Genomic DNA, 27980 nt, shown 5'->3' with positions numbered 1-27980 from the left:
GTTCCTCTCTCTCATGCAGAGCCCAACAGTAAGGCACAAACAATCACATTTTTCATCGGTAGTTAAATTGGTGATCATAAAATATAATAACCAAACTATGTATCTATGCCATATTATTCATTTTACCAAGAGAGTCTCTCACATGGTGGCCAAGTCCTACACTAAATGAAGATTATAATCAGCATCAACATTAGTTACTCCATTCATGTTCAAACCTCTTAATTTCAATTTCAGAATGTCTTAAGTTACGTAGCGTAGCTCCGAGTTTGGAATCTTTCGGATTACGGACACATGGATATGACTTTATGATTAAGTAACAGGTCTGCCATTTATGTAAGAATTTTTTTTTCAGTGTGCGATACAACATTTATATTCAGTTAGTGTCAAATGGTTTTACTGTAATTTGTTTTTTAAAAAGAATATGTCCTCGGAGTAGGTCTACACAGTAGAATTGCCAACAGTCTCTTCAAAGCTACTGAATGTCTTATACTTTGTTGTCGTACGTGCAACACGATTAGTGTCATTTGTCGTTTTGCACACGTGGGGTTTTCTATTTTTCCAGTCTACACAGCAAAAGAATGTTGTGCGGGCCTTACATGAGTGCATAAATGAATACCCAAACGGAAGCCTGTTTGGTCGTCTACATATTTTATTTCCAAAAGTAGTGATGAATTTCGATTAAATTTAAGATTAAGAGTCTATAATAAATGTCCGATAAACGTAATTTTGTCCGTGTGAATCGTTATAATATGACATGTATTCTGCATGAGACTCCTAAACTGAGATTTTGCCACCTGGGATCAAACTTAATGAAACCAAATGATAATTATCACGCCCCACTAAGCGATATTCTGAAACATCGATCGAGGTGTGAGACTTCTGGAGAGCTAACCAGGGAAACGGCATGCGCGTAAAATCATTGTCAGTCGCTTGTTTGTCCACCCCTAATTGATTAATTTATTCAAATACATACTCTTTTCGACCGGGATAATCGATATCCTGACTGAACGTTTTCGTGGTTGTTCTCAGTCTCTCTAGGATAATGGTGGGACATTATCTTGAAATGTTCCACGAACTGCCTCCTGGAGCTTTCTCCAACTCCTTCGTGATCACTGCCTCACATCATTCAACATTATTAACCTTTGAAAATGAATATCATATGAAAATAAACTAAGAACCAGTCTTATGATAAGGCAAGTTTAATTGATCAATTGCACATCTGCATTCACACTTAATTGGTTATGGAATGTTAAATGTTATTGCCTAAATCTCCCGACTTCTGTCTTTGAACTTGTAGGGCAGAAAGTCTAACCCAGACACTTGCCTCATGGAAATCCAGTAGGGCGACACATATTAAGATACAAAGTAAAATAAATTAATGTCGCGGTCAAATGGTTCGAACTCATGTTTCATATTCGAGAGGTCAAGGGTTAACATTCTTACGCATAGTTCAGCAATCATGACTGACATCTTTTGTTTTATTACTTTGCAGTTGCAGAGTAATACCAACATGTGTCTTAAAATAAGCCACGTCATTTTCCTTCCACATCCTTTCGAATTTCCCTTACTGCATATCCTAAGGAGTTTGAAAAGCGTCTTTAACTATTTGAAGCCGAAGTTCATCTAAATAATATTTAAGAACTCAGTCCATACTCCAAATAAAACAACTTTTCACCATTTCAAAGATCAACTTATTAATTCTGTTTGAATAAATAATGCATATTTTAATCGAGAATCATACGGAACGCTTACTATGTGGTAGATAACGTATCTTTTGTCTTTGTAGGGTTAAGTCTTAACGATAATCGATTAGTGTGAATAAAGCAGGTACACAGTTGTTGCTAAAGTAAGCCAAGTTTATTCCTGTTATGGAGGTTTCGAGTAAACTACGAGGTGCGATCGGAAAGTTTCAAGACTGCGCGTATAAAAACCCGTACACGTATCTCAGGTATTAAATTTATCCATCACCCTCGAAGTAGTTCCCCTGAGAGTGAACACAACGATCCCAGCGCCGCTGCCAAGCCTGGAAGCATCCCTGGAAATCTTTCTTTGTCAGCCTGTCAAACACCATCTGCGATTCTGCCTGAATCTCTTCTATCGTCTCAAATCTCCTTCCCTTTAGCTGAATTTTAATCTTTGGGAAGAGGAAGAAGTCACACGGAGCTAAATCCGGCGAATAAGGAGGGTGCGGGATGACGGCCATGGTGTTTGAGGCCAAAAACTGGCGAACTTTGAGGGCGGTGTGCGCTGGCGCGTTGTCATGATGCGTCTCATGTGGAGTTCTTCCTTTAGAATCAGCTGACAGGTCCCATAGCCTATCCCAACAATGTCGCACAAGTCGTTGATGGTACGACGTCGATCTTCGTGAATGACCTGCCGAATCTTCGTAACATTTTCGGGCGTTGTGCTCGAAGATGGTCGTCCAGAACGCTCGTCATCATCGACAGAGGTTCGGTCATTTTTAAAACGTGAATGCCACACAAAAGTTTGTGCACGATCCATTGCGGACTCCCCAAATGCTTGCTTTAGCATTTCATAGGTTTCCGTAGCCGTTTTGGCGAGTCTTTGGCAATAGATTCAGGCAGAATCGCAGATGGTGCTTGACAGGCTGACAAAGAAAGATTTCCAGGGATGCTTCCAGGCTTGGCAGCGGCGCTGGGATCGTTGTGTTCACTCCCAGGGGAACTACTTCGAGGGTGATGGATGAATTTAATACCTGAGATAAGTGTACGGGCTTTTATACGCGCAGTCTGGAAACCTTCCGATCGCACCTCGTAAGCCGTGTTTTAAGGTGAAAATCGTTAATATGTCGGCCTAAGCGTAAAGGTCCGGACGGCTATTGTGTACGGAGAAAGCATCCACCTATTGGTATGCAGATATGTGAACTACCAAGTCTTAGAAATACAATGAAAGACAAGGCTCTTCTAACACAATTTCTGATACAGTCCAAACTCAAACACATTCAAAATTATTCAACAAAATTTGAAATGCATTCAAGAAATCCCGTTTCTATTTGTTATTATAATGACGATGATACGTATCGTGTTCAATATTTTCTTTAATCATCTTCCTTTTTCATCGTGTTCTTTACACCATGCTCGTTATTGACACACTTTCTCTGCTGTCGCTGACATTGACGGACGGGATGTTGTAAGCCTGCGGTTTGTTGAAGTAAATGCATCTGTAAGACATTGTCAGTCCGATTCCACTACTCGCTGTGATGTTGTACCAACAGGACGGGTATGTGACGAGCTATCTGCTTCACTTACTGGCTCTACATATGTTATCACATACGAGACAAGTTGCGGAGAAATGTTTCAATATTGTTGTTGTTTGCAAAGCCGACGTCATTGGAAACTACGATAAAAATCTCGAAGTAGAATCACAACGTTGCTCGAAACTTCCGTTCCTCATGTAAGACAGTTGAGTCTAACACATCTAGAGACTGATTTATTTCTTCTAGTTGCTGCAAGGCATATGGGAAGGAGAAGCTATCAGGAAACTAAACATCTTATTGTGGTTTAGGCCTTCGGTTACTTATTGCTGTGAAGGCTGCCCCATTAGAATTTTCTATGCTTTTTTTTAACATATTCCCAATTCGAACTTCATATCACGTCTAGCCGGACCTCGATGTGATCATACAGATAATAATTGGTGGGGAGTAGAAAATGTGAAACTCCTCGTCATATAACTTTCTCCATCCTCCTGTAACTGTCATTTATTAGGTCGAAATATCACCTTTAGGATTTTTGCACACACTTCCTCAACGTTTGGGTTTCATTTAGGGTGTTAAGACAAATTAAGTAATCGCGCAAGTGTATAATAATAGTGAATTGTGTAATAAAGGAATGTCATTGACTAGACCTATGACTGAATCTGGTTCTGTGAGGAAATATTTTCTTAGAAAGATGTCTTGAAGTTCTTAATAGGTCTAAATTTCCATTCCTTTTAATGACAGATACATTATTAAGCATGACCAGGCCTCTTTTTGCGTACTGCATCTCCTTGGAAAACTCTGGGTAATGCCCTCACGCCTAATCCAAACCAAGATATTTTATTTAACCCCAGGGTCTTTATCACCCGATTTTTACACCAGGGGCTTTGCCCCTCGGGACATCTCTCACCTACCTTGGCCAAGGGTCCAGGACATCCCTGTGATTCCACAATTCTGGTTGTAACACCAGTGCAAGAATAACCCAAGGACATTGTTTGAAAAGATTGTCGCTTAACAATGACCTTGGGCCCACTTTAGTGCAACAGTGACCTCTGTGATGTGTCGTGAAGAACACCTTCAGATTGTCAGTGTACCCCAAAGCGTATACCTTTCAAATCCTGTAATTTAAAAGACGAAGAGAATTATTCTACGTATACTCCAGTAAAAGCAAGGATAGCCATGGCCAAGGCAGCTTTCGTCAAGAAGAGGATACTTCTCACTAGCAAGTTGGGCTTGGAGATGAAGAAGAAACTAGTGAAGTGTTACGTATGGAGTGTCGCGCTGTATGGAGCAGAGACTTGGACACTCAGGAAGAAGGAACAGAAATACCTGGAGAGTTTTGAAATGTGGTGTTGGAGAAGAATAGAGAAGATCAGGTGGACGGATCGAGTGACCAACGAAGAAGCATTGAGGAGAGTGAACGAGCAAAGAAGCATTCTGCAGGCGATTACACGAAGGAAAGCTAACTGGCTGGGACATATTATGAGAAGGAATGGGTTACTGAGTGATATCATCGAAGGCCAGGTTGAAGGAAAGCGAGGACTGGGAAGATGATTGATACAGCTAACCGACGACCTTAAACAAGGAAAGAAGATGACGTTCCAGGAATTAAAGCGAGAAGCCGAGAATAGGGACAACTGGAGAGCTCTGTTTGGGCAGAGCAATGGACCTGTCGTAAGACAGAACACTGAATAATAATAATAATATACTCCATCATCAGAAGTCTTTAAACCTCGCCTAATTTCTGTCAGTTTATTCCCTGCTTCTTAGTCTTTGGCCGCTCATTAACCCTTAAAGTCCTTAAAATAATTCACTTGAAGATCACAAGATTTCTACTCTTTTTTTCATGCTTTATTTAGGATATTGTGTAATGTTCTCAGGCATTGGTACAATTACGGAAACACAAGATCTAAGTCATATAATGTTTGTATTTTACGACATGCCATAAACTTCTATAACCTCTCTTGATTATGGTTTCGCTGCTCTTAAAATACTTATGAATGGGCCTTAAATCATGTCGGTTTAGATACGGATTTATTCACACTGAGAGGGAATATTTGTTAAAACATTTTCAATAATTGGCTTGAAGTGATAAATTGTATTTCAAGCGACTCTCTGACTTGTGCGTGGTACCGTGTATAAAATGTTTATTTAATCCATTGACGGAACGGATTTGTGATTGACAGACAGTGTGTTGGGATTACCAGTTGTTTACGATGTAGGATAATGGCAGTGGCTGATTTCATTCCACGAAATTGTTGTTATACACAAAATTTCTGGAGATTTGTCTGTTACAAGTATGAGTACTAGTTAAAGTCCAGACTGCCATTGTCTTAGGTTTACGAAAACTAAGAAATAAACTGTTTGAGATTTTAATGTCGTACTGTATTATCTTTAACTGCCATATTTATGAAATTTTGGATATTAGATCTAGAAATTTTGAATAGATTAAAATGTAATAAATTCTCTCGGGGACTATCAGGGTCATTCCTAATATTTGTCTGTTATGTTTCCTGTAAAGATTTCTTTTATAAAAAAACATAAGAAAAATATGTATTGGCATTGGTTTTCCACTAGGCTTTCGAACACGCCGGTACTTGAAACCCACAGGTTTGCTGTAAGTGAATGAATCACACTAGCTTACAGGCTGTGGGGAAGATGTTAATTTATTGATTGAACAATTTTCGCTGAAATATTTATGACTTGTCTAACTGGTTGTTTCTTCTTATTGCTATCAATGCGAACCAGACGGGCGGGTGTTTATTACGCAAAGGCGTGAAATTCTGAAATACGTACAGAATTTTTACCTGAAAATTTACAAGGAAGAGACAACTTGGGATACCAAGGGAAATTACATGAAAATGCATCATAAATCAATGGGGCGAGGACTGAATGCATGTTCTTAATACGGTAGTGAACCTTCGGGTTAGGGATGTTTTAACCAGGTGAGCGATTTTCAGCTTCTCGAGAAAAAGTTTGTTTTATATAGTTTGTTATTACAAAGAAAGAAGACATTTCAATATAAGATTGCTATACGAGTTTCATATTTCATAACTACTTTTTAACTGTCACTGTAAGGGGAATAGGCCTATTTAACACCATTTGGGAATAGCATTCTCTAACCTGCATTCCTTTCTTTGTGAATTAATCTTTCGCTGCTTCAAATATCTTACTCATTCGTGATGTAGACAGTGACTAAAATTATATTATTTTAAATAAACTTTGACCTTTAAATGCTCATTGTGGTTCTGTGTGCAAAGTTTATAATTCATCTATTGAAATAGTACCTGTTTAGACATTTGTCCAGGTCTAGCTATAACGAAACAACTCCGATTGTTAGAGACTTTTTCGTTCACACACACACATGTATATGTATATGATTCAGGCAAGCCTATAGGCTTGCTTATTGGCCTGTAGCTGTTCGATTTCATAAATAAATTTGCATATAAGGACCCTTGTTTGTGTTATTTAACGTGCTCAAGTGGTTAGCATTCCTGGTTCATATTCTTGAGATATCGACACGGACATTGGCTATCCAGACTGACGTTTTTCTTGGTTTTCATTGGCTTCTCTAGGTACATTCGGGCATGGTACCTTAAATTAGGCGAACTCCGCTTGATTCCATGTCCTTCATAATGTACAATTGACTAATAATCTTATCATAAATCGTTATGTAATCTTAGAAATTAAAAATATCCTTAAATAAACAAACAGTAATGATGATGGTCGTTGCTCATCATCAGGTCTGCTGAGGCTGTGTCTGTCCACAAGTTCACACGTTGTTATGTTCCAGAAGACCAACATCTTCACCACCGTCAGAACCTCGAAACCTTAATATTTTTTTTGATCAGTCAAGGAGTGGAGAATCCCGCTTTTATTGTTTGCCACAGAAGTTGCCAGATCGCAGAATATGAATATTTATTCATAGTGTGCTGACGAAACGAAGTGGATTTGCACATCATTCTCGTTTGAGTGTTTTGTTGGTGTGATCAGCGACATAGGATCGATGTTATCTAATATCGATCTCTTTCCAAAATAACTTCTTGGCTTGTCTTGGCACTGTTTGTAGCTTGGAGCACACATTAAACAACTTACATACAGGACATGACATTCGTAAACAGAAATAAAATTTATATTTTACTTATTTAAAAGTAGAACTGGAATATGCCCTGTTATATTTCACCAAAGAGTTTTTATCTTATTGTTTATTTTTATATGTATTTTGTGGTATTAATTTTGTTAGGTTGTAAGAAAGTGTGAATGCTATCATGCTTAAAGGTGTGAGGGTACTGTCACCTTCTCATATGGCAACATACTTCGTGACGAAATATGAATTGTTATTAAGGAATGATATTTAATAAATAAAGATTCGGATCGGTCTGTTCCTTGAAGTCATTTTGTCCAATCTTATCAGATTTATTTCGAAATATGATTCGAATTATGTGTGGTTTCTTGTTCAGATAGTTAATGTACAAAGTGTCTGATGTGTCGTTCGAATGTACAAAGAAGTGAAGCCATTTCCAACATTCACGTGCCTTAATCCGTCACTGCCTTGGTGCCTGCCACTCACGACCGTGAATATACGTGACTGGCCGCGTGCTCACCTGTCAGGCTTCAACTTTATCGATCACCACAACACCGTCCACTGATGATTGCTGGACTGGATGTCTAGTCTGTTTTCTTTTTACATCTTGAATCTTTTAAAAGACCTCATAATGACCCTTAGTCTTTTCAACAGTCATCATCATCATCTTCAGTGTCCAATCTATAAGCAGCCAAACATGAATTTGTCGATAGGATGCACACGGTTACAGCAGAATGACATTAATAAATAAGGTAGCATGACCCAACAAAGTTGACGGGGTTGAGAAATTTTGTGTTGAGTCGCTGTACAGTTTATTGCAGCATTATTATTGCGAATCGCATTGAAAGTACAAACTTTGTTAAATGCGTTTACTAGCGAATCAATTCATCTTCACGGGGTCTGAAGTTTGATTCCCGCCAGACGCACCGGTACAAAACCGACCACCTGTCTCCAGACCCCGCCATGGCCTTGTTTGTATTTCGTGTTACCACAGTTGCCAACGTCAGAACTTCAACTTTTTCCGCGTCGCACGAACGACGTGTTAGTTGTCAAACGTGACGGACATATGTTATTAAATATATTAAGAAATATTTCGACAAACAAAAGTTATAGATTAAAATAAGTATACATACGTACATATCACAGCAAAATCAACTTTTAATTCCACCGTACTTACCTCAAAATCTTGTTAGTATTTACGGAAAGGAAGAATTTAATTTGAATACTGCATTCTCTATAGCATTTAAACAACTAAACATACTCGAGTTACCAAATTGTCATCCGTTTTCTCAGCAGTCCTCAAATCATAGTTGGTAAAGGAATTCATTACAGAATTCACTAGATCCCGCAACAACGTTTATAAAGCTCTAAATAGAACTTATATAGTAGATTGTAGCTCATCCATTTTAAAATTATGTTATCAAAGTACATATTTCTTCGTGTCAGTAATATATCGGTTTTACTATGCATATTGTACATGTTTAAATATTTACATTTAAAGATTTGTGTTGCTTTGTGAGCAATAGACCTGTTCTACTCGAAAATCGCAGGATGCTAAAGTCATATAATTGCACGTGCTGTAATTGTCAGTGTAACATGTTACGTGAGCAGAAATTTAACTTTAACTTTCTCGATTTCATCAGACTTATGCAAGTCTCATGTCCCTAATTAGTTGCTTAGAATTTTTCTACGGAATTTCGGTTGTTTGGAATATAAGTCAAAAATAGTTATGTTTTGGATCGCTGGCCTTAAGTTATCGTTATGTATGGACTGTTGCTTGTATCAGATGTAGCTCGGAATCAGAATTCGACATTCCATTTGGTGATACATTGTTACTTGTAGGTTAAATGTACACGGACGACGGCATGCCTCCTGCAGGTCTTAAAGCTGTCAAGAACTAGATTCCATCATGGTTTACCCTTGTCAGATACTTTTTACGTATAGAAAATAAAACTATGTAAACGGCATCGGAAGGTTTTAAAGTCAGAGGAAGTGAAATAAAAACTGAAGCTGATCTTCCCATCTTGAGCAACTATAATACGTGGTCGGAACTCTAAACCACCTGTTTTATCCCAGAGTTGCTAGTGGCGACAGGGTTCCTTTTCAAAGATCGACTGATACAGAATCGCCTGTGGCAAAAATCTTTCTGTATTAATTTTAGTTAATTTGACTTTTAGTTGGTAAATCCGACAGACACGGTCGCCTTCATATCAGCAGAGATTTTGTGGTCCCAACAGCTTACGGCTTATTTGAATGGTGTATATTGAAATCTGCATCATCTTGAGGAAATTGACAATGCACGTACACACGATTTCTGATTACTTATTCCACGCGAAATGCGCTGTATTAATAATGCACAAAAATGTTTTCTGTTATGAACAATATCTATTGTATGGGGAAAAATATCACGTTCTTTTTGAACTTCCTTAAGGACCCGAGTCACTATAAAAATATCTGTATAAACTAATATTAATGCTTTTTAACACGAAAGTGTGTGATAAATACACGGTCAATGAACCTTTGTAACTGTAAATAAGTTATTTCGGACAGATTGCCACGAAATTTTTGTGACACGTCTATTTTTTCAAGTTCGTGTTGACATCGTCTTCCTTTAACGTCTTGCGGAGGATTGAGATTTGCCTCTTGTTGGAAATATCAAATTGAAGGTATTTTCGAACGTATGGATTTACCTGAATCAGAGTCACGAAAGGTTTTGGATTGGTAACACCTTGGCCGCCGAGGTCTCCGGACCTAATCCTGCTTGATTTATTTTTATGCAGACGAATTGAAGACCTACAGGACCAGAGTGCACTCAAAGGAGGGACCGCTGCGTCGGATTATAGATGATGCTTAAGTACGAGAACACCACGAAATGATTCAACGAACATAAACTCTTGTTTTGAATGAGCAAGGTTGTGCAGTGAAAACCGTGGCTGATATCTTGAATAGTTTTAGGCGTATACAATAAAATGTGACAATAGATTCGTCGGATAATAATTTATCTTTCCCTACACTCTCAAGCCAACATGGCTCCGCTACGGTTGGAAATAGGACGAATGTTTTATTAGAGATTTTTCTCAAAATTATTTTCTGAATCACCCCAGATATGTGGCATGCCAGTTGGTAGATACTGTTACCATCTTAAGGATTAGAGATTAGTGACTAGATTGTAATCCTGAAGATTTACACATTATTTTTCTCCGAAACGTTTGTGTCTTTGACAGGTGAACTAGAAACTGGGAAGAATCAGAACTCAGAATTCTCTTAGAATACCTGTTAGATATATGTTTAGTTCTTTCGGACTGAAATACGTATTAACAATCAGGTCAGAAGGGGACAGTCGTTAACAGTGGTCATAAAGTTTCTACAACAGTGCTGTTATCCAAGATTTAAAAAAAAATTAAGTTGAGTTAATTTATATCTTTGAGTTTTCGGTGGTCGTCTGTCATGTTGCCAGATTTCTTGAGGCTAGAATCTGTATTTGTTTTTATAAATACACTGGGATAGAAATTACTTACCTTAAATTAACTTCTTAATTATGAAGGTAAATGTTATTCTGACTCCATTAAATTTCTTGAACCATTAACACTTTGTATAAGAAGGTGTATCGTAATGGTGGGTTGTGTGACCTCCGGGCTATCTTATCTCAAGCCTCAAGACGCTGCGTTCACTCCTATTCTTTATTGTTTGCAGCCTGTATCCTGCCTGACGAATTTCTTCTCCTGCAGCCACTGCAATTAGCATGTTTAACATAATTCGATTTTTTACCCTGTTTCTTTTTTTAATATCTTTTTACCCCCCCCCCCCCCCAACTTCTGGCTTATGGACTTGCTCAACATCATCTTCTATTTTCATTATTTGTTTCTCCTTTACTCCCTCCGCCTTCTTATTCCTTTTCTCCGCCCTTTTCTCGTCTCGTCTTCTATTTAATTCCAACGTGAGTAAACAACAATGCGAAGAATAATAGCTAGAACTCCTACAGGGCGCCAAGGTAAAGTTGTCTATCTGTTGTGCAGTGTAGCAGGGAGCAAGGCGTCTGTCGTAATGTTTTGTATCAAATGTTTAGTCATTTCAAACTCATTTTCAGACTCAGCATTTTATCAGTGACTCCAATTTTTTTTTTTAGTTCTTTTGTGAAGCCAACCTACCATTTAGAATGACTCTTCCATCTCTCTGTCTGTCTTTCTAACTCTTCGTCTGTCCCACACTTGTCAAGTCTGTTTTTCTTGACCGGACACCATTAACATTAGAGACGAAATTGTCCGCATGGCCTATATCGGCGCTGCTGTCTTGTTTTTTACCTGTTCGAAGAGTGTTTCAGACGAATTTTGACAGAACAGAGATTATTTAATATTTGAAATGTTAACAAAATAGAGGAAATAATATATCCCTGCATTTGTGATTTGCTTCGTCAGCAGTAAATGTCGAAGAATTTGAAAGAAAGTACGAATCACGTTCTTCACTAAATTTCTTATTTAATGTTGTGTGTACAGGAGAATTTACCGTATTTGGATTTGCATTTTACGTCATTAAAAATGTTATTGTTCTCATTGTATGTTACTTCTGTGAGAATATTGACAGAACTCTTAGGTTGAATTGTGTTTCAGTGGAATGTCTGTTCCATTCTCTAAATAGGCCAGTGGCTTACCTTATATCTCTATCATGTTCGTCTTTATACATTCTTAAATGCGTTCTACTAAAACGAAATTTGATTACCTTTCATAATGGATACTCTTATAAATTACATGTCTAAAATGAAGACTACAGATTGTTTTGACAAAATAACTGCTGCCCGTTTCCTTGACGTAATTTAACCCATTAGTTTATATCGTTTAGTATTCTCAAGAGCTTCAGATATTATTATGGTGATCGTACCGAGGAGATAAGACGGGCAGATCATGTGGTACCCCATGGGGGAGGTGAGAACTAATGCCAACATAATCTTTTCTGAGAAACTAGTAGTCACTCAGATAATCATAAAATCCTCTGTTTTGCGAAATTGGAAGGTTCATTATCGTATTCACAAGAACGTACCACAGGTCTTTATCATGAGTCACATGAAACCACTCCACGCCCTCAAATTCATTTCTTTGAAATCTTGTTTTCATATTGTCATCTCGTATATACGCAGGTCTTCCAAATAATCTATTTCCTTCAGGTTTTACAACCAAAATTCTGTATGCATTTCTCTTGTCTTCCATTTGTATTTCATGTTCAACATATTTTATCTTCCGTGATTTGGCAACCCTGATAATTGCAAAGTGCAAACAAATTATGTATTATTTCCAGCTTCCTACCATTTTATGAATCTCAGGTTTAATTTTTTTTGTGTAACATTAAGATACATAACATGCTGTGTTATCTCCCTGCCAATCTTCCAAGTTCGAGGATCACCCCTGCTTTGTTAATGCATAAATTCGCAGCTACGTGCCATATTTGGAGGCCACTCAACTTGGAGATGCTCCCACTTCGCCGCTTAAAATTTAGTCCGAAGGGAAGAGATCAATTGGGAGACATACGAACGGAGGCAGTATAATATTAAAATGGATATTAAGGAAATAGGATGTAAGAACTTGCGTGACACATAATTATTACGTTTTTCTTCTTCCAGGTAAGGAGCTTGATGGCCTATGGTTCTGTCCTCCACGATTGTCGCTTGATGTGAGTAGCCCATGCGTTATATATTCTACAATGTGGTACATTGGAATGATTTGTTTTTTAAATGTCTTTCGTTTGTGTATTTCCATGTTAACTTAGATAAAAAAACAAAACAAATATATTAGTTTATAATCTATCGCTTCAGTAATAGGCGTGGAACGTTGTGTTTCATATTAATGCAGTCCTACGTGCGAATTTTCCTTATTTATAGACTCGATTTTGTATAGGTCTCTGGCCTTGATACGTATTTGTGTATTGCAGAACAGATATTTTAACGGGAAAATTAAACTTATTTTTTACATGTTGTTATATACGAACTGTCCTCAGTGAGTCAATCTTTTTTCGAACTCCTTCACTGGAACAATCTTATTTACTGGTGCTTTTGCGTCGTGTATTGTGGTAGAAGTTTCAGAGATGCTTGCTGCCTGATGTAGATCCTGAAATCTCATTTCTTTATTTACCCTTTGGTAGCTGCAGTATATTCCGCCGCCATATTGACAGTAATTTATGCACATATGTGTCAGTTATTAATTAGATGCTTAATTACCCATTCATTAACGGGTATAAAACAGATGAACGCCGATGTTGTAATTACATATCAAATAGAAGTGCTTAGCTCCAAAGCTACCTACAATCCTATATCTTTTCTTGTATTTCTTTAAATATTTACAAATTTCCCTATTATAAAGTTAATGTTCTTCGCGAGTAACATTTGTGGTATTATTTTATTTATTTCTGCTACAAATGTCCGGTTATCAGAGGAATTCTGCATTGATTTTCACTGTAAATTATCTGGACCAAATACATATTCTGATTAGTTCAGGTTTTAGTTTGACTGAGGTTCCATTTTAGTCACCTCTCACTGTATCTGATAATCGTTGCTAATGTTTAGTCTTTGTGATGTGTGTTAACTCTTTGAACGTTCGTAGTACCCACTGTCTCATTTCCGGAAGCGTGCAGAACGAATGCAATGAAGCCAAGTTTTCAAACAAGAATTAGACCACCGTGAATTTGGATGTGACCGGATACTAACACAGTGGTTCATTAAGCAAAAGGCAGTTGTTACACATTGAAGTTATTGAAGTCAATTGCACGTCAACGTGAAAAGACTATTATATTAAACTTTTGCCGTAATTGTCTCGGTATTGAATAAGAAACGCCTTGACGTCATTTTGTATAGACGGGGCTGAAAGGGGGCATCTAACATTTCCCACCTGTCTTTAACTCCCCCTTTTCAAACAGCTTGCATTCTGACAACGCAACTTTTCATATATTCTTGTGATGTCTCGTGATACTTAATGTATTTTGGGTAAGTCTATGTCGTTTTAGGAAATTCGAGGGAATGTTTTAGATAATGGCTTTGTCCGTGTATGTAACTTCGTCACAAGGACAGAAAAAACATTATAGGTCGATCATTTAAATGGACATTTTATTCCGTTGGTCGGACAACACCCAGAAACAAGCGAAAATGTCGTCGTGGAACAGACTCCAAACACCGTGCTTGAGCCATGTATTTGGCCTGTATCAGTCGTATTTTTAAAAGTGCTTGGCATTTTGATGGCGTTTTGACGATATCCCGTGCTGTCTTTTATCGACTGGATGGGCGAAGTGCGAGCTAGTGACAATAGATGGAGCTTTAGCAAAAGTGTAATAAAACCTATAAAGAAAGAACACACCGTTGTTCCTGTAGCTTTAAAATCTATGACCTTACCATAATTTAGGGGTGATCAAAACTCTGGATCATTGCTCTGTGTGTGGCCTTATTTATTTCTACCTGTATATAATTTTGCTACCAGGTTCTTATTGCTAGGATAGCGAAGAAAGGGCGACTAAGATTAGAAATTCATACCGAATTCTGGTGTGGGAACCTCTTGAAAAACCGTCATATAATATACAAAAAGTGGGAATATAATATTAAAATGGGTTTAAGTGAGGAAGGTTGTACTTACGTGCACACGTGAATTTTGTAGTTGTATGAAAAGATATTGAGGATCGACCATCCCTGTGTCACATGTCGCCGACGTTGAGTGTGTTAGACGTGTCATACAGTCCATACATACGCCTGTGTGTAGGCTATATGTGTGTATCACGCATTATTCTGTTTCATGGCAGAATTACGCATTACGGAATTACACACTCACTGACCCTTTAATCCTCGAGGGTGAATAGTCTCATGGACTTAGCAAGATACTGCCATTGTTGTATCGAGTTTCAGCTTATAGATGAGGTCCACTTAAAACGTGCTCTTGAAAGAAGAGTCCCTAAAATTCCTTTGGTCTCAAAACTAGCATTTTTCTGGACTTCATTAGGTCTGGAAGTCTCTTTTGATCATTCTTTTGTGGTGTGTACAGAAAATCCTACTTGTAAACGAATACCATAGCAGTTGAATATTAATGCTGTTCATTTGAGTTTTGGTGCTATTTACACTCCCCGATAGATGCCAGCGTTTAGGAGAAATATATTGTCTCCATCTTCAGGACTGAAATGGCGTTTCTGCAACATTTACTGATTAGTCTACACCACGCCAAAAGAACATCATATCCGCTGTGAAAGCCTTAGATCTTTTTTGTTTCTGAAATCAAAATGATACTTGTGAGGAAGTTAGGAGGAGACTAAATTCCGGAAATGCTTGCTACTTCTCAGTCCAAAATATTTTGTCTTCCCGTCTGATTTCTAAGAACCTGAAAATTAAAGTATACAAAACAATAATCTTGCCTGTTGTTTTGTATGGGTGCGAAACATGGTCTCTCACTCAGAGGGAGGAACACAGATTGCAGGTGTTTGAGAATCGGGTGTTGAGGAGGATATTTGGGCCTAAGAGGGAAGACGATGGGGCGTGGAGAAAACTGCACAATGACGAGCTTAAAAATCTGTACTGCTCCCCCAGTATTGTGAGGGTGATTAAGTCGAGAAGAGTGAGATGGGCGGGACATGTAGCGCGCATGGATGGGACAAGAGGTGTGCACCGGGTACTGGTTGGGAAACCTGAAGGGAAGAGACCGCTGGGGAGACCTAGACGTAGATGGGAGGATAATCTCAGGCGGGATCTATCCGAGATAGGAGTTGAAGGAAACTGGATTTTGTTGGCCCAGGACAGGGTCCGGTGGAGGGCTTTGGTTAATTCGGTGATGAACCTTCGGGTTCGGTAAGCCATCTAGTTAGTTAGTTAGACAGTAAAAGGAATGGATGCATTTATATCTGAAATAACAACAGATGTTTATGGTATTAAGTTATTACTGAATAGGTAGTAATAGTGCTGGATTAATGTATGTGTAAGAACTTGTGTTTCGTAGGGATGCATTTTATGGGTGTGTCGATTTCTGTGGGTAGATTGGTGACCAAAATTATCTTTAATAATTTTTTTTTCGGATAGCAGAACGGTATTTTTGACGTTATGGTATGTTTGTATAAGTACGTTGTGGTATGTCGGTCATTTGTTTGTGCATTATTCAAAAAGAGAGCTTTGTTACAAGTTTTATCATAAAATAAAGAAAATGGTCAAAAACATTTTTCGTAGGCCTGAAGCACAGTTCTTTTTGTACGTTTTGGAAAGTACGGCCCAGGGCAGTGTACATTTTCAGTCGCTTTTCGGTTTTCCTCTCTTTATTCTATTTGAACCTTTTCCTGCTTTCCACTAGAGTAATCTACACTTTGCCGACGGCCAGACGGTATTCTTTCCCATTTGTGATAGGAATCTTCTTTACCAGATAAATTTCAGGAACACCAAACTTTACAGACTTTACAGACTTCATTCTACTGAAATCTTTTTTCGTTACGTTCGCGTTAAATATTATCAGTTTATTAGAGGACAGCATTTAGTCTGTAAACTTTCATGAAAAAGAATACTGCTTCATGTGGACGTAGCTGCGAGGATGCTTTTAAAGTGGATCTTAAATAAATAGTGTGCTAAGGTGTGAACTGAATTCAAGTGATTCAGGTTAGGGTATAGTGTTAACACGACGGGTTTTTAAAAGACGGGGAATTTATTGACTGTCAACCTCACGAGAAGGAATCTCCTCCATGGAGTTTGTTAGTTTACTTCAATGCTGTCGGGCCCGGAGAAGATTATCAACAAAGCCCTTTTCCGTTTGAGCTGGGTTTTGTTGTGTGTTGCATTTGGCTCTGAATATCATGACAACAAAGTTTAGTTGTTTTGTTTGACGTCATATGACGAGTTTATTGACCCTGACAGCCAGTTCTTCAAGCTATGTCCACCCCTGTTACGATATTCGTCGTTTGAGGGTTTCTTTCTTTTTCAAAGTAAACGCCCAGTGTTTTGACGACGTGGCAACTATGTATCAACTTCGTTGCTCGTTCTGACCATCCAGTTCGGTCTGAGGAGAGATGTTGCTATCCGATTATTGGGGGGCTGGCCGGCCAGCCGGTCTTACCGATGAGTGTGAGCTGGTCAGCCACGCAATGCTTCGTGAAGAGGTGGGAGCGAACATTCCAGAATAATGATGCGAGTTGGCTGCTGACAAGATCAGCATTACACTATAGGGGATGGACCGCTGTATCGCTCGTTTCAAATACATCGATTCTCCAACATGCCCGTTGTTTTTATGGCGAAGGGATTTGCTGTCTCACTTCAAGGGATGAACATAGATTGAATCTGCGCTGGGATGAAAGATCTTGTGCTCTCGTCAACAAATATCTTTGGAGTGACTGAATGAAGGAACAAGAGATGTAGGATTTGAGGTTTTCACGGCGGTGAGTCCGAAAATGACTGTCTTCTGGGTTGTTGCGCCGTGTATTCTGGTAGAAGTTTACAGACTTTACTCATCGTCCTGATGATGGAGGCAGTAAGGACCTCTGAAACGTCAGCAAACTTCTAACAAACTACACGTTGCAACAACCCAGAAGACAGCCATCTTCGAGTAAGAGATAGTTTAGAGATGCAGCAAACATGAAGGAAATGAGAAATACACACAACGTTTTGGTCGGGAAACCTGAAACGAAAGTTACTTCAGGGATACAGGCATGCATGTGAGGCTTGTACCAAATTTAATATTACGATATGGCATGAATTCGCTCGGATGCGAGATAGGCGTGTTAGTGAAGAGACGATAAAGCAAGGAACTTCTTAACTGGTTGAGTAAAACGAATTTCAGAAAGAAGTAATAGGGCATGGAAACTTAGTTTTGTTTTTAAGTTATCAAATATTACCTCGGTTTCTGTTTTAAACAGTTGCGCACTGAACTATTTTGTTCTAAGGATAAGCAAGATAAGTGAGTACGTTTAAGTTCACAGCAGTTTTTAAAAACTTTTCACTCTTGTGTGCTGATAACGAAAACGTGATCTCATGCGTTCGTATCTCTCATTTGAGTCATAATTGGACAATTTTCGATGAAATTTGAAGTAGGGGACACTTTTTTGGGTGGGTGTTGTTTCAATGCAGGCCTACGCTGACAAAAATCTTTAACAGGACTGTAATTTTTTTCTTTTTGATTAAAGAACATGTTAAGCATTCTCAAAATATGATCCATTGTGTGAACTATAGATCTCATTAAGATGCACAACTTTTGTTTGTTCGTTTGAATGTGGTATTTGTAGTACGATTCGCTTTGAAACAGTAGATTTGTATGATTTGAGGTTCTCACAGCGGTGAGTATGAAGATTTGTGTTTATACAAAATATAGTCAATAACAGTTTTGAGTAAAAGAAAGAACGTGTTTGGAAAATTGGTGGTTTGGAGTTCGCTCACATATTTCTATTCTTTAGTCTATTGGCTGTTTGTGTCAGAAAATGTTCAATGTAATGCAAACCAAAGGAATGTGATTTGAGGTTCTCACGGCTTTGAAGATGACTGTTGGTCTTCTGAGTTGAAGCGCCTTGTGGACTTAAGGGAGTATAGCAACGTTTCGAAACAAATACTGCCTCCATCTTCAGGCCAGGCATGAAATCTCACTAATAATGGCAAATTTCTTCGCTGTCGCAAAATATCATTATAATACAAATGGCAAAAACAATTAGCAGGTAGAATAAGAAATATTCTTACAGGCCAACAACTGAGTAGGTAAATATACGTTTAGTCCATGAGGACAGCGCGATACATTTCTGAACCTGATTTACATCTCTGCGATGTGATCGAGAGCTTTCAAAAACGTCTCCAACACTTGAATTAGCGATCCATATCACCGACAGTATATGAGTTATATATGCTTCACAGTGCTTTTGAAACTACCGCAGTCAGTTTAAAAGAATCCGCTCATTTCTTACGTGAGGCGGTTGGGGTTGTAATACTGTGGTATGTGACGCGACAAACATCCTTCCTATCAAGTAACCTCAGACGTGTGATTATATCTAACGTCACAAGCAATCAAAGAATGTTAATTAATGACGCAACATGCCTAACGTTGAAAGTGACAGAAGATGCCGGAAATCAAGTCCAACTTACCAACCGGTCTTGCAAGAAAATATTCCGATTCGGTTCACAGTACTTTTTTATTTTATTTCCTTTTTAGATTTACTCCGGTCGAACTAACTAAGAAGGCTAATTAATTAATGTGAAAATACTTTTGTCTGTAGTAGTCGGTCTTCTGGGTTGTAACGCCGGGTGGACTTGGAGGCAGATGCCAATGTTTCGGAGGAACATAATTTCTCCTTCTTTAGCCCTGGGTTGTCAGCAGATATAAGTATATCTGAAACGTCGGTATCCTGGCAGCCCACGAGTCGACAAGAAAAGGTGAATGTGGTTCCGGGTCTTGTATGGCTGAGAACTCGGGCTTTAGAGTGTTAAAATTAAACAAGCACTGGAGTGTATATGAGCGTAGGCGTGAAAAAGGCAAACTCGTGGTTGTTATAGCTCCATTCACTTGCTATAACTTGGACCTCAAGAATTTTAATATCTCTTCTTGTGGTTGTCAGTAGTTTACAACCTGTGACCGCAGCCTGCAAATATGCATGTTCTTATCTATGGTTAGCACAAAGCCATGCGCTGTTAGTTTGACCCATCAAGGAAAGACAGCTACACATTTTTTGAAGTTAAAATAAAATTTGGAAGTTGTACTCAGTGGAGTAAAATTTGTTTTCAAGTGCATTAATTGCGTCTTTATATATCACATTGAACTTTATGCTTATTTATTTGAAAGATGAATTAGTTATTGAAGAAAAGGTATTCAGAGATTATCTCTCTACAGATACCAGGGACCATAGACAGAAATTATTTTACTTTGTGCTTCCTTAAATGTTTATCTTATTAAAATTCTTTTAAAAATAAATTTACAGGATCCAATGAAGATTAAAGTGTGTTCTGTAACATTTTCTTATGTGACCCAGTCCTGAAAGATATATGTGTTTTATATAATGTAGGGGTTATAGCGGATTAATTCGAACCGAAATTAAATTATTATGATAACTAAGCTGCCGGAGATTTCTGTTTACGTGGTTCTACGATTCTTGGCGAACATAGGCCATCTCCTTATGGGAGATTTCGGAACCGTTTCTTCCGACAGTTAGTAGGACATCTTGGACGATGGGCAAGGCCTTTTCCTACACAAGACGGCACAACATACATTTATGCCTCAGCTGGGGTTCGAACCCATGATTCCGGTGTTACAGTGGCTAAATCCTACGCCTTAGACCGTGTGGAGACTCTAATCGGTAAGCAGTCGGAGTAGCCTACTAAATTTAACCGAAATCTGTTGAATTTTCACACTACCGCGATCTCTTGCGTGCATTTTATGCAAGAAAGGAAATACGTTTTGTGTTAAACAGCCGAATCGCGAAATGCCATGTTCAGTTTTTATGCCTGTCAAGAACGGAACAGGGTTTGAACATGTCTGTAATTCCTAGATTAAAGTGTTTTTAAGTAGTGGAATTAAAAATGACGAAATTGTTGTTTAGTAACAAATTATTCATATTTGTAGAGGTCGACTGACTTTTGCGATTATTCTCACATTTTATATCGTGACAATTAAGAAGCCATATCTGTATGTGTAGTTAGTTCGGTGCAGACGCACTCTGGTTGAGGCTGGAGTCTGTTGGTCATTGCTGCATTTCCGGTAGCCAGCGGGCTGGAGTACTCCCACCCGTGGCTCACTGTAATGACAACCGAATTTCACACCGGGTTTAATTAATTTATTGCATATTCATCTTGCTCCTGACGTGCTGCGGTATGTTGGATGTCCGTCAGCTCATTAATTTTAATTATGTTACCACACATCACTTAACCACACGCCACCTTACGTCGGAACATTGGATTCATTTAGATCTTGGTCGGAAAGATTGGACTGCTCTGCAAAATTGCATCGTATCACTCATAATATTTACATATAAATTAGATTGGAGAGGCCACTGGCATGCATGGAAGGTATGAGAAATGCATGTGATATTTTATTTGGTAAACCTGTACGGAACAGTCCATTTGGAAAACCTGGGTGTAGATGGGAGGACAAAATTAAAATTGGTCTTGAGGGTGCTGATTGGATTTGTGGTACACGAGGCGGGCTCTTGTGGATGGGTAATGAACATTCGTGACCCGTAAAGGATGGTAAATTTCGTGATTAGTGCCGCTGATAACTTACCATAATGAAGGACTGTGTCCCATGGGTTAATAATATTATTGTTATGATTCGTCAAAACTGTTGTTTATTCACGTTTTACCACTACTTTTGGCTTATTATTCTTTGCAATAAGGACTATTATTCAATTCAATTCAGTTCATTTATTTAAGTGCTTGACAACATCCAAATAAGGCCAATAACAGCCAAGCACTAAACCAGAGTACAGGATAAGTTATAATAAATAATTAAATTCATTTCAATAATAATATAAATAAAACATTGCAAATACAAAAACAAACAAACAAATGAAACTAACTATATAAATGTACCATATTAATAATAATAATGATAATTCAATTCATTTATAGAATAATATTTCACAAGTGAATGGGCAAAATACGATACCTAAGTAATATAATTCAATTAATAATACTAAGTAAAACATTAAACAATAAAAAACAGAAAAACTTATAAAAATAAAACCACAAAATAAGATCCAGTCAGCACAGCAAGTAAATAAACAATAACAACAATGCTTATTGTTTAAAAAGCTGACTGACATCAGTAAGTAAATAATAGATTTTGTCAATTTCCGTCTCTGAAAAATTTTACAGGTCTCTAAAATGAATCGTTGTTGTACATATTCATGATAATTTCTCGAGGATTTAATTTACGATATGTATTAATTGTTTAACTTAAGGTGGATAATTCTTGGAATGCATAATGGCAACAACCGAGGATTTTGATGACCGACAGGTGAAAATCTTCCTCTCTGTTTGTGCTTATGTTTGCAAATATTTATCTACTTAAATTCATATTTACTTACGTTTAGCGCGTAGTTTGTTCCCTGTCAACAAGAAATACAAGTCAGAAATACAAGAACTAAAGTAATAACAGAATGTTGGGAAATTCAGATGCTACGAACGTCCTAAGAAGATTAATTTATTATTGCTTTATTTAACGACGGATTTATAACTGCCTAATTTATGTTGCGTCTAATGCTAGCATGGTTAGTAGTCTTTAGTGAAGTGTACACATTGTGAAGTTTATCACTATGAAGATGGCTGGTTTCCGCCACGCCGTGGTGAAAAGTGTCCTGTATTCCTAATACGCTCGAAACCTTGTCTGGTCTCATTTTGCACCCACAATTTGACTTGGATGATAGTGGGTTTAGCGTGAACCGTGTTCTTATTCATTCACAGAGAATTCGTTGCTTCCTGTAGTCAGTCTACCTGATAACATGCTTGCTGTTCTCACAAAAACAAAACAATTATGAAAGCTTTCCATTAGAGATTTTTTTACATTCAGTACACTTCAGTTATTATTTTGTAGTTTTTGAAAAGTATTGGAAAGAGGAGGTTTTTTATAATTATTAGAATAAAGTTACAATTTGCTTATTAATAGTAATTCAATTCACTTATTAGAGTGCTTAACAACAGCCAATAAAGGCCAATAACAGCTAAGCAGTAATAACAAACACAACAATACAAAAACACACAAACAGTGAACTAAATATATAATAATGATAATATATCAATTCATTAATTTATTGCAAAATAATTAACAGTAAATAAGCTAAATAATGTGCCTAAAAGTGAAACATTAAAATACAAAAAACAAACAAACAAATAAACTAATTATAAATAAAATTCCTAAGCAAAATATTCTCCTTTGTTAAAAATGTCGATGCGCTGACAGACTGCATTGGCAGCAGAAACACACCTAAACAAGGGACTAGCCTTAAAACTACAATGAACAAAAAACGTGAAGTAGTTTCTAATGGATCTGTAGGGAACGCGCAAAGAAACTGAATCCAAAACGGATGGGCAGCAAATTTTGCCTTTAAATATATTAATGAGAAAGAGAGCATCAAGATGGCTCCTAACTAAAACGTCTTCATAATTATAGTCACCTAGGCCATTAAAAAATCTGGCGTGACATAAAGCTGCAAATTTCCTATGAATTCTTTCAAGTTTGGTAGAATCAGTGGAAGTAATGGAATTCCAAGTAACAGATCCATACTCCAATTTAGACCGAACAAGACTATTGTACAAAACCAATAAGCTATCTAAAGTAGAAAAAGAAGACGTAATATACCTAATCAAACCTAGCATTCTAAGGGCTTGTGAACACCTGTAATCAATATGCTGGTGAAAATAAAGCTTGAAGTCCAAAAGTACACCAAGATCTTTAACACGCTGAGAACGCGATATCAAATTGTCATATAAATTGTAATTGAAATATATGCTGTTTGTTGTACGAGTAAAAGATATAATCATGGTTTTACCTAAATTAAGCTTCATACCATATTTATGGCACCAATTTTGCACAGCGTGAATATCATGCTGCAACAACTTACAATCAAAAACGTCTCTAATATTACGATATATCTTTAAATCGTCAGCAAACAACAGATAACTGGAATTGGAAAGAGAGTCACAAATATCATTAATAAATATATTAAAAGTAGGGGGAATAAGGTAGAACCTTGAGGCACTCCTGACTTAACAAGATAAGAAAACGAAAGCATTCCCGATATACGTACAAAGGAATGTCTGTTGGTAAGATAACTACAAATTCAATCAACAAATTTAGAGGAAAATCCAAAATTAGTGAGCTTGTGAAGAAGAATGTTATGGCACTACTACTACTACTACTACTACTACTACTAATAATAATAATAATATAACCTCACTGAAATATAACGAATGTGGAGGGTAAAAGCAAAATAAATTCCAATAATTATAGGAGCAACTGGAACTGTCTCCAAGTCACTCAAAAAATATTTGGCCAACATTCCGGGCGATCACGACGTTAGGGAACTTCAGAAAACCGCCATTCTAGGATCATCATACATCATTCGAAATACGCTGGTGTCTATATAATGCCTCACACGAAATCTGTATAATGCATGTAACACATATTACAAACTAAATGTATTTCAGAAATAGCTGCTGCTCTATGTACCTCAGGGACAAGGTTTGTCTCAGTTACATAGAAGTAAATACACTGTAAAATGGTAAGTGAAGGGAATAATAATATACCACCCGATAGTGAATGGTTATGTATAGCCAACTTTCGAAACGTCATGTACATAAAATAAACCTCAGGTAAGACAATATTGGTAATCTTTAATGTGATATGGGCCGGTAGCGGGCTGTTTTTAATGCGGTAATGAACTTTCAGGTTTTAAATAAGCCGCGAGTTACTTTGCTACCGAAAGGAATGAGTATCAGGTTTTTGAGAGGGAATGTGCATTATGGAGTTGGTTAGTTAGTTAATTAGTCTGTTATAATGAATGAACAGTTGTCACGTTTGTTGAACATCGGCTCCATTACTGTAGCAAGGAATCTCGTATATCAGTTCCGTTCATACCGTCGGCCATTAACTGACGTAGACTGTAGACATTGTCGTTACTTTGATACGGAAACACGTAGTTCGTACTGGTGCAACGTCACGACCCATGTGTGGTGTGTGTGTGCGCTACCTGGGGGCGGGTCAACGGCAGGCCCGACGTACGCGATGCTGCTTCTTATGCGGCTACTCTAACGCCTGATCTTAATTGCCAAGATGTCTTCATTCACGGTACGCTTCATCCGCTGCGAGCTATCTAGCCTTATTAGTTGCAAGACATGGCAGGAAGGAACGCTGGAAAGGCCTTTCTGTTGTCAAGAGCTTCCTTCTTGTTCTTCTTATTCTTCTTTAAAACTATCAACTTCAGTTTACTCCGTCCTTTTCGCACATACTAAAGTTGCTCGGGCTGATATGACGTTTAGTAGAAATGATGTGGTTATTAAGACGCTGACTTTTTCTTTTTTATAATATACAAGCTTTAATATTAAAGAAGGGATCTTTTTCCTCCGAATTCATGTCAACGAATTGACTTGTCTTCGTAGTATATTTCGTCATCTGAACATTAATACTTTCCAGTCTGGTTTTTATTTAAATAAAACTCTTGTTGGCATATATCCATGATAATATGTAAAATTTATTATCTTGAAAAACAACAAATAGTTTTAATTGCTACAGACTGCTAAACGTTTTGTCTTTAAATGCTCTTCTCAAACAGCAAATACGAGTGAAAATGAAAAGCAAGAGGATATTTTAATTTGCGTAAAAAACAGTGTTGACGGAACTAAAGAAAAAAGATATCGGTATATTTAAACTTGAACGTAGACTTTCTGTCGTTACTTGGTTTTTGTTGTCCTATGATAATGACAATTCTGTGTCTTCGCAGTAGAAATTCTGGAGTATAGCTTCGGGCTGGGTGTTAGTTCAGAACCCTCCTCACCGTAACCTCCGAAATGCTGTGCAGAAATTATCATAATGTCTACAAACCTAACAGCATTACTAAGAGACGAGTAAGAACTATACCCCATGCGTACTATCATCAACTGCTACCGTATTTCTGCATCCCAGACACACCCACACACACTGTCTCTTGTTTACATCTGCAGTGGAGAGAGAGAGGTCCGCAGTGGCCGCTTGGTCGCTGGGACCGTGAGTTCGAATCCCACTCAAGCCATGGATGTTTGTCCGCGTTTTTCTGTGTTGTGCTGTCCTGTGTACAGGTAGAGGCCTTGCGACGGGCCGATCCCTCGTCCAAGGAGTCCTACCGAATGTCCATAGATCAATCTAACGAAAAGTTGGGGCCCGCAGTGCTCAGACACTTGAAGAACGGGTCGTTCCCAGTATCCCAGTGGAGAGAGAGCCCATAGCCTGATGGAAGTCGTCGTAACCTTTTAAGACCTGGGGCCGCATGCATCTTTTTTTATCGACTCGCGGTCTCTGGAACTTAATGGGAATTTATTAAAAAAGGCTACTGACTGAATGTTGTCATTATATTGATGATGTTCTTCTGGGTTTTGGCGCCGTGTATACCGAACGGTAGACGCTAGCGGTTATTGATAAGGTGATAATCAGTTAGCTTGTCATGTAATTCCTTGTCTTTTATTCAACTCTGTGGTTCATTACCATGTTTACAGCAGCCCAACACAAGGTACTTTCAATTTCAGAGCCAGTTGTATCCAATCCTTGTCTTCATACCTGTATCTTTAAGATCCATTTAATAATATTCTGAAATCTGCTTCTCCGAAGTGGTCGCATGCTTTCAGGTATACCTGCTAAAATGTTGTGTGAATTTCATCTTCCTTTCTATAAATATGTTGAAGGCTGATTGGGAAAAACTGTGTTTGATGTTCGGATACGCAGTTTGAGTGACGCAGACAACAGACAAAAACATTTCGAATGTCGCGTTCATTGACTCAAGCAAACAATTTAGCGTTGTTAAGGAGGTTATTATCCTGGCTTGGACAAAACTTTGTTTACGCGTAAAGTGGGTTAGGATGGGTTGCAGTGCTTCAACCTTTTGTTTAATGCAAGTAAGTTGCTTCTATTAATGAAAAACGCACTTTTCTCATTGTTAGGGCTGTTTTGCAATTATTTTTTTTCGATTTTTCTTGTCTAGATCTATTCACTGTTACATGGCATCTGGAAGGTACGTAAGGCCTGATTGTAAGATACCAATCCATGTAGTAGCCATGGATCCTATTGTACTGGCAGTCCCCCTAATCAAGACTATATTGAGTGATAGGGCCGCGATTCATTGTTCCTGAACGTGGTTCTATTCAAGCACCTCTCCTAGTCTCACCTTCCACCCACACAGGGGAAAGGTGCAGGTAGGGTTTGGAAACCACCCACTGAGACTTACAAGCTTTCAGTCACCGGTACTAGTGCCAAAAACAATAGGATACGACTAACGAGCAGAAGAATGATTTGCAAACAATGCAGTGTGCTGAGGGGATCTTACACATACAACAAATAAATAGCAAAAAGAATGAGACCTCTCGTTATAATAGCAGGTTAACGACAGCACTTGATGGTCGTTAGATTGCTCTGCAGTGGAGCAAACGCTGTTTGGGCTCTGCTGGCGGCTTCACGACACATACCATGGCGCTGTTTCGCCGGCCACTGCGAGATGTCTCTGCTGGGCCGAAATTATCATCTATCATAGGACTGTCTTATCATGATCATAGTCATGTGCCAAGTAATGTCCAGTTATGCTTCATTTTTCTTGGTTAAACGACATCAATACTGGCAATTTTTATGTACTTTAAACATTTCTATTCTTCAGGGAAATATTTAATATGTAATTCACAGGATTACTTAATCAGTCAAGAGATGGCAGGATAGATTTGTTTTTAATCAGACGTAATAAGCACGTTTTAGTAGCTTGGTTCGCTGGTGATCTGTTTATTTTAAGGGATTTTGGGCCTTGTGGAATGTTATTTATGAATATATGTTTGATACTTCAGATTTTCCCATCATTATTGACATGCAACTTACCAGTAAATAAACATTTGTTGTCAAACTCACGATTTGCTCAGCTTCGAACGTATATATTTTTTTCGTGGCACCTCTTGATAGCATTAGAAATAAGTTTGATTAGAATTATATTTTAACCCCCGTTGTTCCCGACGGGATTTCTCACGCAGCCAGTCACGTGTCACATGGCAAAATC

At 38.0% G+C, this 27980-nt stretch overlaps 1 protein-coding gene and 1 long non-coding RNA gene across 7 annotated transcripts in view; both read left to right on the top strand.

Annotated features, from left to right (window-relative positions):
* The window catches only part of LOC110841493 (lysine-specific histone demethylase 1A), a 502755-nt gene that overhangs the window by 328263 nt on the left and 146512 nt on the right, over positions 1-27980 (top strand). The window lies entirely within an intron of this gene.
* Positions 1-27980, top strand: part of LOC110841501 (uncharacterized) — a 122720-nt gene that overhangs the window by 31116 nt on the left and 63624 nt on the right. For all 3 annotated transcript variants that reach the window (XR_015534408.1, XR_015534409.1, XR_015534407.1), the window contains exon 2: positions 12910-12959. This is a non-coding gene — a long non-coding RNA (uncharacterized LOC110841501). The remainder of the gene's footprint in view (positions 1-12909; positions 12960-27980) is intronic.

Source organism: Zootermopsis nevadensis, unplaced genomic scaffold (genome assembly GCF_977971745.1).
Source record: "Zootermopsis nevadensis isolate Lab colony 2312 unplaced genomic scaffold, Znev_1.0 Znev_ptg000010l, whole genome shotgun sequence".
Lineage (NCBI taxonomy): Eukaryota > Metazoa > Arthropoda > Insecta > Blattodea > Termopsidae > Zootermopsis > Zootermopsis nevadensis.
The sequence above is the reverse complement of the archived record's forward strand: the minus strand, read 5'-3'. Positions and strand labels throughout refer to the sequence as shown.